Source organism: Chlorocebus sabaeus, chromosome 14, assembly GCF_047675955.1.
Source record: "Chlorocebus sabaeus isolate Y175 chromosome 14, mChlSab1.0.hap1, whole genome shotgun sequence".
NCBI classification, from domain to species: Eukaryota; Metazoa; Chordata; class Mammalia; order Primates; family Cercopithecidae; genus Chlorocebus; species Chlorocebus sabaeus.
The window spans coordinates 20,111,137-20,119,686 of record NC_132917.1 but is presented as its reverse complement, the minus strand read 5'-3'; the positions used below and the strand labels follow the sequence as shown (position 1 = coordinate 20,119,686).

General features: G+C 50.0%; 1 long non-coding RNA gene across 1 annotated transcript; it reads left to right on the top strand.

The window, feature by feature from the left end:
• Positions 1 to 252: 252 nt before the first annotated feature.
• Positions 253 to 7,218, top strand: LOC119627192 (uncharacterized). Its single transcript, XR_012095225.1, has 2 exons — positions 253 to 6,201; positions 6,888 to 7,218. It is a non-coding gene; the product is annotated as an uncharacterized lncRNA (long non-coding RNA).
• The last annotated feature ends 1,332 nt before the right edge of the window (positions 7,219 to 8,550 follow it).

Here is an 8,550-nt window from a genome sequence, read left to right as displayed (position 1 = left end):
CTGCTGCCGTGTGACCAAACTTCGAAAATCACAGCTTGGGAGTGTCTGCCTCTCTTTGAGGTGGGGTTAAATCATTATCCCCCTGTCTCACAATCTACAGGGGGAACACCTATGATCACGGGACAGGAGTCACAGCAGGATAGGCACAGCCAACCACAGGAGCAAAACTCAACTGGCTGGCAGACTGTCAGGGACATAGAGTCCTCAGCTGAGTGGCTGGAATCCTGTGTTGCTTGTCATCAGATCCTAAAAGTCACTTCATCTCCCTGGGCTCGAGACTCACTTAGGATCCGTGGATAAAACACAGGACCTGCTAACACTAAAACCTTATTTGCTATTTATCTGAAATTCAAATTTAACCTGCATCTCTTTCTCTTTTTTCTTGCTTCTTCTTCTTTTTTTGCTAAATTTGGCAACAGGGCAGGCCACTGCTGCTGTCATTAGAAAGACTACTTCCAGCCCAGGCGAGGGGAGGAGAGCAAATCTGGAGATGGTAACCTGCTCCCCTAGGCCAGAGGAAGCAGAGACCTTCTCATGAGGACCAGGCAAGCAGAAATGTGAGTCAGCCTGAAGGGAGGGTGGGACATGTCCGGGCTCACTTAACCACAGAAGGGTGGCCCTCTCAGACCAACGCTGACACCAGCAGTAAACAGGAAATGTCCTCCGACCGCAGGCCTCCTGCTCTTCCTGCCAGGGTGGAGAAGATTCTAGCCCAGATTCAGAAGAGGAGCTGACTGGCCTGTGGCAACCCCAAGCTGGATGGCCAGCTGCGGAGGCAGAGGTGCGTCAGGTTTCTCAGCCCCCAGGCCGAGGAGGCCCCTACACCCACTTGCCCCAAGAAGCTGGGGCCCAGGCCAGAGAGACAGCCCCAGAGCTGATTTGGGGGCGGGGAGCTTCCTACAGGCCCTGGAGGTGCCAGGAGTGGGTGAGGTGTGGGGTGGTGGACTCTACAGCCTGGGCACACGGTTTGTCTGGGGGATCTCTTGGCTGCTGGTATGGTGGGGAGGTGTTCCTGTAGCTGCTGCAGGCACCTCTGTTTCCGTGTGAGCTCCGTGGATGAGAAGTGGGGTTGTGGAATGTGTGTCTAGAATCTGCCATCTCCAGCTCTGTGCCTGTTTCCCCCAGCCCCATAGGCCCCAAGACAAAGCAAGAGAAATGAGAGGAAATCACAGCTGGGTCAAAGCTCTGGGCCACGAGTACCGAGGTAGGTGGTGGCATCCAGACCCCCTCTCCATGGCGCCCGTGAGAGCACAAGGCAGAGGAGAGGATAGACCCCTGGCTTGAGGGGCCAACCACCAGCTTCTCAGCCAGCTCTGTCACTCACTTGCTGCTTGGCAAGTCACTTAACTGCTCCAAGCCTCAGTTTCCACTTCTGGAAATGAAGATATGGCCCCCTGCCTGCTTCCTCCTCATGCTGGCATAAGAATCAATGACATGGTGACAGGACTTTGTAAATTATAAGTTAGTATTAGTTAGGGCTCTTTAGTCACAAATGTGAGAAACTAGACATTAAATGAGGCAATGCAAAAGGGGGATTCACCAGCTCAGAGGCCCAAGACCCAGGGCAGGGAGAGGAGGTGCTCTTATTCCCTCTCACCCCTGCGGGTCAGTCTCTTCTTCCGCAAGCCTGGAGCCAACTTCACCTCCTAAGAGGAGCTTCTCTGCTCTGTCACTGCCAACTTGAACAACCACGGGGAGGGCCCTGAATTGTGTCACATGTCCACCCATGGTTGTGAGACACTATCTCATGCAGCTTCTTCTGGAAGTCCATACTGGAGAGCTGGGAAGCTGGGTTTCCCCAAAATAAGAGAGGTATTGTTCCCTAGACGGGGGGAATGTGCTGGGAAGACATCCATTGTCAAGGTAACATTTTCTCAATCTTCTTGTTTTGATTGTTGGCATCAGCATTATAAGTCTGCCACATTTTCCTCATTCCCATCATCCTTAGACAAAATAACGTAGGGGCCAAGGGCACAGGCTCTGGAACCCAGATTGCCTGGATTCAAGTTCTGGTTCTGCCATTTTCTCACTGTGTAACGTTGGGCAAGTTGCTTAACTTCTCTGCACCTCAGTTCATAAGTTCATGAAAATTAAATGAGTTGATACGTGGGAAGTAAGAATTGTGCCTGATGCCCGCCAGGGGTTCAACAAATGCTAATCATTATTATTGTCAGAAAAAAAGGGGCAGTGCCTGGGAATCCCAGGATGAGAGACAGCCTGAAGAAAAACCATCCTCCTCCACCTACTCCTCAACCTTCTTCCGGGGAGCGCTTACAACTGCAGGAGCTACGGCTCAATAAAGATGTACAGAGCTACGCAGTAAGCCCTGAGAATTACAGAAGTTGACAGAGAAAGTCGCTTTTTCTCCAGAAGCTCATTGCCGAGTAAGGGAGACAGAGGCATGAAGAGATCATGTCTGTCCTGTGCTAGGTAGAAGCGCGTGTAGGTCTCTGTGGGAAGCCACAGCGGGACAGCTGGTCCAGAGAGAGCTGCCTGGAAGAAATGACAGCTGAGCTAAGGCTTGGAGCAGGGGCAAGAGCCTGCCAAGCAAGGAAAGGAGGGAGGGTGTTGTGCTGCCCATTGGCTGTTGAGTCTCGGCTCCAGATCTCCACTTGTCAGGTTGGTGCCACTGGGGATTGATCTGTGCAAATTACATGTCCCCTAGGTCAGCTGGTTCTGGCAGGTTCTTCCAATAAGGGGCACTAGGAGACTGAGGTCAGGAGGAGAGAAGGGACTTGCTCTTTTGTGTTTGCTTGCTTCTCCCCAGCAAGCTTTTTGCGGCAGAAGCATCCATTGAAGCCTCCAGCTTTTTTCAGCCTCAGCAGCTGGAAGCCATTTGAAGCAACTGACAAACAGCTGGAGGCTGACATGCCTGCTGTGGCGGGAGCAACAGTTTAAACCAGTGAGCATGTAGCATCAGAAAGCTACATGGATGATACATAAGGTCGGGTGTGCAGATAGCCTTCCTGTCTAGCACTGGGTACCAGAAAGAGGCAGCTAGGGGCAGGGTCCAGCCCAGGGCAGGTTCAGAACCAAGATCCCATGTTGTGGGAGAATGGGGTCCATCAGGCGGAGCCTGGGCCCAGGGAGCTCTGGTGCAAATGCATGGAACCAAAGCACCCAGAACCTCCTCTGAGTTCCCAGCACTGATGGTGTTTTCAGAGATTACCATGACTCCCAGCCCTGGGAAGCCAGACTTGGGGCCAGGACTCTGAGTGGGGGGGTAGGAGAGGGGACAGCTCTAAGGATGGGTGTTGGTGGCTGACAGCAAGGGGCTGGCTGTATCCTCTGAGTATCTGGGAGCCATCATGGATCAAGGTGCCACTCCCATATTAGGAAAATTCTTTAAAAATTCCTCCGTGCAGTGCACTCTTGATTCTCTAGTGTGGGATGGGAGCATTGTGCCCCAGATGTGGGAAGTCCTGGGCCAGGCCCCACTTCTCTGGACCAGAAGTGCCGTGTCCCCACAACCCATCAGAGAGCTGGGGAAGTGCCATCCAGGCGAGCCTGAGCAGGTCCCCAGCCTTTCCCAATTCCCACATGTGCAATGGGAATGCAGCCAGTCAGAAGCAAGGGCCTCTGGCTCTGTGCCTCCACAGGGCAAGGCTGGCCACAAGAACTTGTCAGCCAAGGTTCGTGGACCCCTGCCAGTGCTGGCCCTGGCTCCAGGAGAGGAATGTCCCTAAAGAGCTGAGGACCTTCCTCCTAGTGCTGCTCCCGGATGGAGGGCTGGGCACAAAGAACACAGCATGGACACGGAGGACCCAGGCTGTGAGCTGTCACCCTCCACTGGGCCTGGGGGTGGTGGAGGGGGAGGATGGATGGAGAGACGGGAGAAGGGGATAAGTGAGGGAAGGAGGAAGGGAGGGAGACAAGGAGGTGGGGGAGAGGAGTCATATTGACGTCCAGGTTACGGACAGAAACGGACAGCTCAGGAGCCCATCAAGGCATAGCAATGCCGCAGAGGCCGAGCGCGTGTGCTCTCCCTCGAGCAGCTCCACTCCGCTGGGAATTCTTCGTATGGCACCTGGCTTGCACTTCAGTCTCTGTGAGTCCATCCAACAGTCAGTCCTACACTCCTATTCAGCTCTGGGGGCCACAGCCTGCTCAAAGAGCGTCTGAAGCCACCGAGGCAAGCGGCAGAACTAGTGGCCCCGCTGTGAGCGGGTTAGCTCATCTTCCTGGGACCCACAGAGCTGTCGGCCATTCCAAAGCATCAGCCTCCTCACTGGTTTCCGCCCAGCTGCCCAGGGACTCCCCATGGACTTGGGGGTTGACCTTCCACTGCCTCCAGCTCATGGGGATGGGCTTCTGCTCTAAAGGCAAGGCAGCACCACCAACCCCCTGCCACTCCAACAAGAGGGAGCTGTTCTTTTTCAACGTGGGGATTAAAACTTACAACAAAAATACTCAAGAAGCAGGCCAGGCACAGTGGCTCATGCCTGTAATCCCAGCACTTTGGGAGGCCAAGGCAGGCGGATCACCTGAGGTCGGCCGTTCAAGATCAGCCTGACCAACATAGAGAAACCCCGTCTTTACTAAAAATACAAAATTAGCCGGGCACGGTGGCACATGCCTGTACTCCCAGCTACTCAGAAGACTGAGGCAGGAGAATCACTTGAACCTGGGAGGCAGAGGTTACAGTGAACCGAGATCACGCCATTGCACTCCAGCCTGGACAACAAGAGCAAAACTCCATCTCAAAAAAAAAAAAATACTCAAGAAGCCCCAGCTCCAATGCACCATCAGAGCCTTCCAAAGTCCTTGTTTGTCACCACCTCATGGGGGTGGCTTCCAATGACTACCGAGCAGACCATCAGGCACTTATTCTCTGGTCATTCCAGGCATGTGACACATTGCCAGCCACTGGCATTGCCAAGAAGCTTGGGATGGACTGCTACCATAGTCACCTCGGGGGCATTACAAGCAGATGTGCCCAAAGTACTAAAAAGTTAATATTTGTTTATTTATTTTTGAGACAGAGTCTTGCTCTGTTGCGCCCAGGCTGGAGTGCAGTAGCACCATCTTGGCTCACTGCAACCTCCCGCTCCAGGGTTCAAGTGATTCTCCTGCCTCAGTCTCCCGGGTAGCTGGGATTACAGGCACCTGCCACCATACCCTGCTAATTTTTTGTATTTTTAGTAGAGACGGGGTTTCACCACATTGGCCAGGCTGGTCTCGAACTTGCGACCTCAGGTGATCCTCCCCGGCCTCGGCCTCCCAAAGTGCTGGGATTACAGGTGCTAGCCACTGCGCCTGGCCAAAGTTAATATTTATATTATCCAAAACCAGAGGTCCTACAGGAACAAATATTTACTTCCCTTTTTACAGAGGCCCACCTGCTAGGGCAATGTTTAGGTGCACATGACATAAACCAGGCAATGCTAGAGGTACGTGCGTATGGTATCTGTGCAGGGGTAAGCGATAGTTTTAACACAGGCCTTGGAGATTTCTATGAGATTGGTCATTTCCTTAAACAGCTTATTTCTGGCATCAAAAACTTCCGTCTTCAACACTCTTACTCCCTCCCATTACTTCAGTTTCTACCTTTACTCCTAAATATGCAGCTACAGCCTTTACTTGGTTCTTGAGCTCCAGATTTGGCAAACTCACCTATCTCCATGGGGAAGTCTCATGGCCTTCCAAGCTGAATAAAATGAAACGTCTCTCTTTGCTGTAAGCCCACTCCTCCTCCCATCTTCCCTGTTCCTGTGAGCCATAACACATTCACCTTATCACCAAGGGTCACGCCCTTAGAATCCTCACCAACGGCTCCTCACCCACAAGCAGGAAGGCTGGGCAGTGCGCCCTCACAGCTTGTCTCAGAATCCTCACATCCCTCATACCTGCTGTCACTGCCCCAGGTGACCTAGAAAGCTGCTCTCCTCCCTCCTTTTCTTACAGCACAACAAGCCAGGTTCATCTTCCAAAGCACTGCTGTCCTCTCCAAGCTGCAGTCTCTTGCTCTCTTGCCCTCAGAGTAAGTCCAAATGCCTCACCCGGGCCTCCATGATCCAGCCAAGCTGCCCTTGCAGCCTTTCCTCCCCACACCCCACCAGTATCCTCTGGGCTGCCCAAACAGCCTCCACCAGATTCCCGGGCAGGGGAGCCATGGGGGAGCGTCCAGTGTTGGAGCTGGAAGCCAGGGACGCTGACTTTAGAACTGGTTGGTTGCTGTGGAGCCACATGGAGTCTTCCCAGGTTTGTCTCCCTGTTTGAGGCTTGCACTCCAGAGGCCCCTCTGGGCAATAATGAACCACCGGGAGTGGTGCCAGGATAGCGACAGAGACGGACTGCCTGGAGCAGGGTCACCAGGACCAAGGCAGTAACTCCGGTCTGTCGGCGACTTTGTCCACTTCGTCTGTCTCTCAGGCAATTCCCAGAGCTGTGGGAGGGCCCAGGACATGCCCACACCTAGCCGCAGTGAGGATGAGGCTGGTTGCTCCTCACTTCTGTTAAATCAAACTAAATTTGGCCTGAGAAAGCCTCTGTACTCACATACTTGAGTTCTTACTTACGAACAACAAGCTAACTTAGTACCTAAACAAACTGAAAACTCAACTCAGCAATATGCTTCTGTAACAATAGCTGAGTCTCAGCCAATCACAGGCAGCCAGCTATTCAGACCTTGTTCCAGTGAGGAAAATGCTGAGCTGTAACTAACCCAGCTGTTTCTGTAGCTCACAATTTCTGTATGTCGCCTTCCTTTTTCTGTCCATAAATCTTATCTGACCATGTAGCAGCCCCAGAGTCTCTGAATCTATTCTGATTCTGGGGGCTATCAAATTCAGAAATCATTTTGGTTGGTGTTTTTTTTTTTTTCTTTTTTCTTTTTTTTCAATTAAACTCTGTTAAATTTATTATATCTAAAGTTTTTATTTTAACAGATTTGGTGTCAGAAGTGAGAATACAGAGTAAAACTTCAGCAACCCCCAGGAACACCAGGGAACCAGACCAGATACCCGTGGAGCCAGCTGTGCCCACTGATCGCTTGTTTGTAACTGGAGGTTGTGGCTGAATTTTCTTTCAGATTCCAAGATCCAAGAATCTGTGTTCTCAGCTCTCCAAGTTTGTTTGAGCAATCTTTGGACTGGGCTGGGTTTGGTATTGGATTGGATTCGATAATCAGCTGGATTAGATTTGGTTAGAGGCTGAGGGCCTCAGGTGGGTTCCTTTTTGATAATGAGTTCATCTCAATTAAAAGAGTCTGGGACTCCACCTTCTGGGACTCCAGCTACTTTTATGTATAAAATTATGGACCCAGAACATGTGCATTTTCAGAAAAATGGGTTAACCTCACTGAGACAACTTGGAAAAGATAATGGGGAAGTTTTAATTTGGTTAAAATTATTTATTTGCAAGTCATATGAGAAAAAAGGTATCAGAATCCCACACAAAAACAATAGTATATATTCTTTATATATATTTAAGAATAGTATATTCTTATACTATTAAATATATTAAATATATATTTAATATATATTTATATTATATATATTAAATATATATATTTAATTAGTATGGGTGTTGGGGGGGCATCTAAAAGACTAAACAAATCAAAAATTGCATCCCTAAAAGATTCTTTGCAAAAAGCAAGTGAAAATCTTAAACAACAGACTAAGGACATCATGAAAGAGGACTAAGGCCGAGCACAGTGGCTCACACCTGTAATCCCAGCACTTTGGGAGGTCAAGGTGGGAAAACTGCTTGAGTCGAGGAGTTCAAGACCAGCCTGGGCAACATAGTGAGACCTCATCTCTACAAAAAATAGCCAGGCGTAGTGGTTTACACCTGTAGTCCTAGCTACTTGGGAGGCTGAGGTGGGAAAATTGTTTGAGCCCAGGAGGTTGAGGCTTCAGTGAGCCAAGATTGCACCACTACACTCCAGTCTGAGCAACAGAGTGAGACACTGTCTCAAAATAATGATAAATAATAATAACAATACATTATTTTTGTTTTTGTTTTTTTGAGATGGAGTTTTTCTCTTGTTGCCCAGGCTGGATGGAGTGCACTGGCGTGATCTCAGCTCACCACAACCTCCGCCTCCCAGGTTCAAGCAATTCTCCTGCCTCAGCCTCCCAAGTGACTGGGATTACAGGTGCACACCACCACGCCTGGCTAATTTTGTATTTTTAGTAGAGATAGGGTTTCACCATATTGGTCAGGCTGGTCTCAAACTCCCAACCTCAGGTGATCCGCCTGCCTCAGCCTCCCAAATTGTTGGGATTACAGGCATGAGCCACTGTGTCCGACCTATAATAAATTAATTTTTTAAATTTCCAGTGGTAAGATACTTTGAAAAAAATAAGGACTATGCTCTTACTGAACTAACTACAACTGTTTATTCTCTTTATCCATCCCTAACTAAATATTCTGAGTCCACTAACCTTGCTAAATTACCCTTTCACCCTGAAGACGATTGACAAAAAGGAAGGCAAACAGATGTCTTTACAAAATAAGACCTCCAATCAGCCAGGCCTTCTTGCTGTAACCACTTTAACTCCATGATCTAAAATTGAGCTTAGAGCCATTGTAAAGGACTTCCCTGAT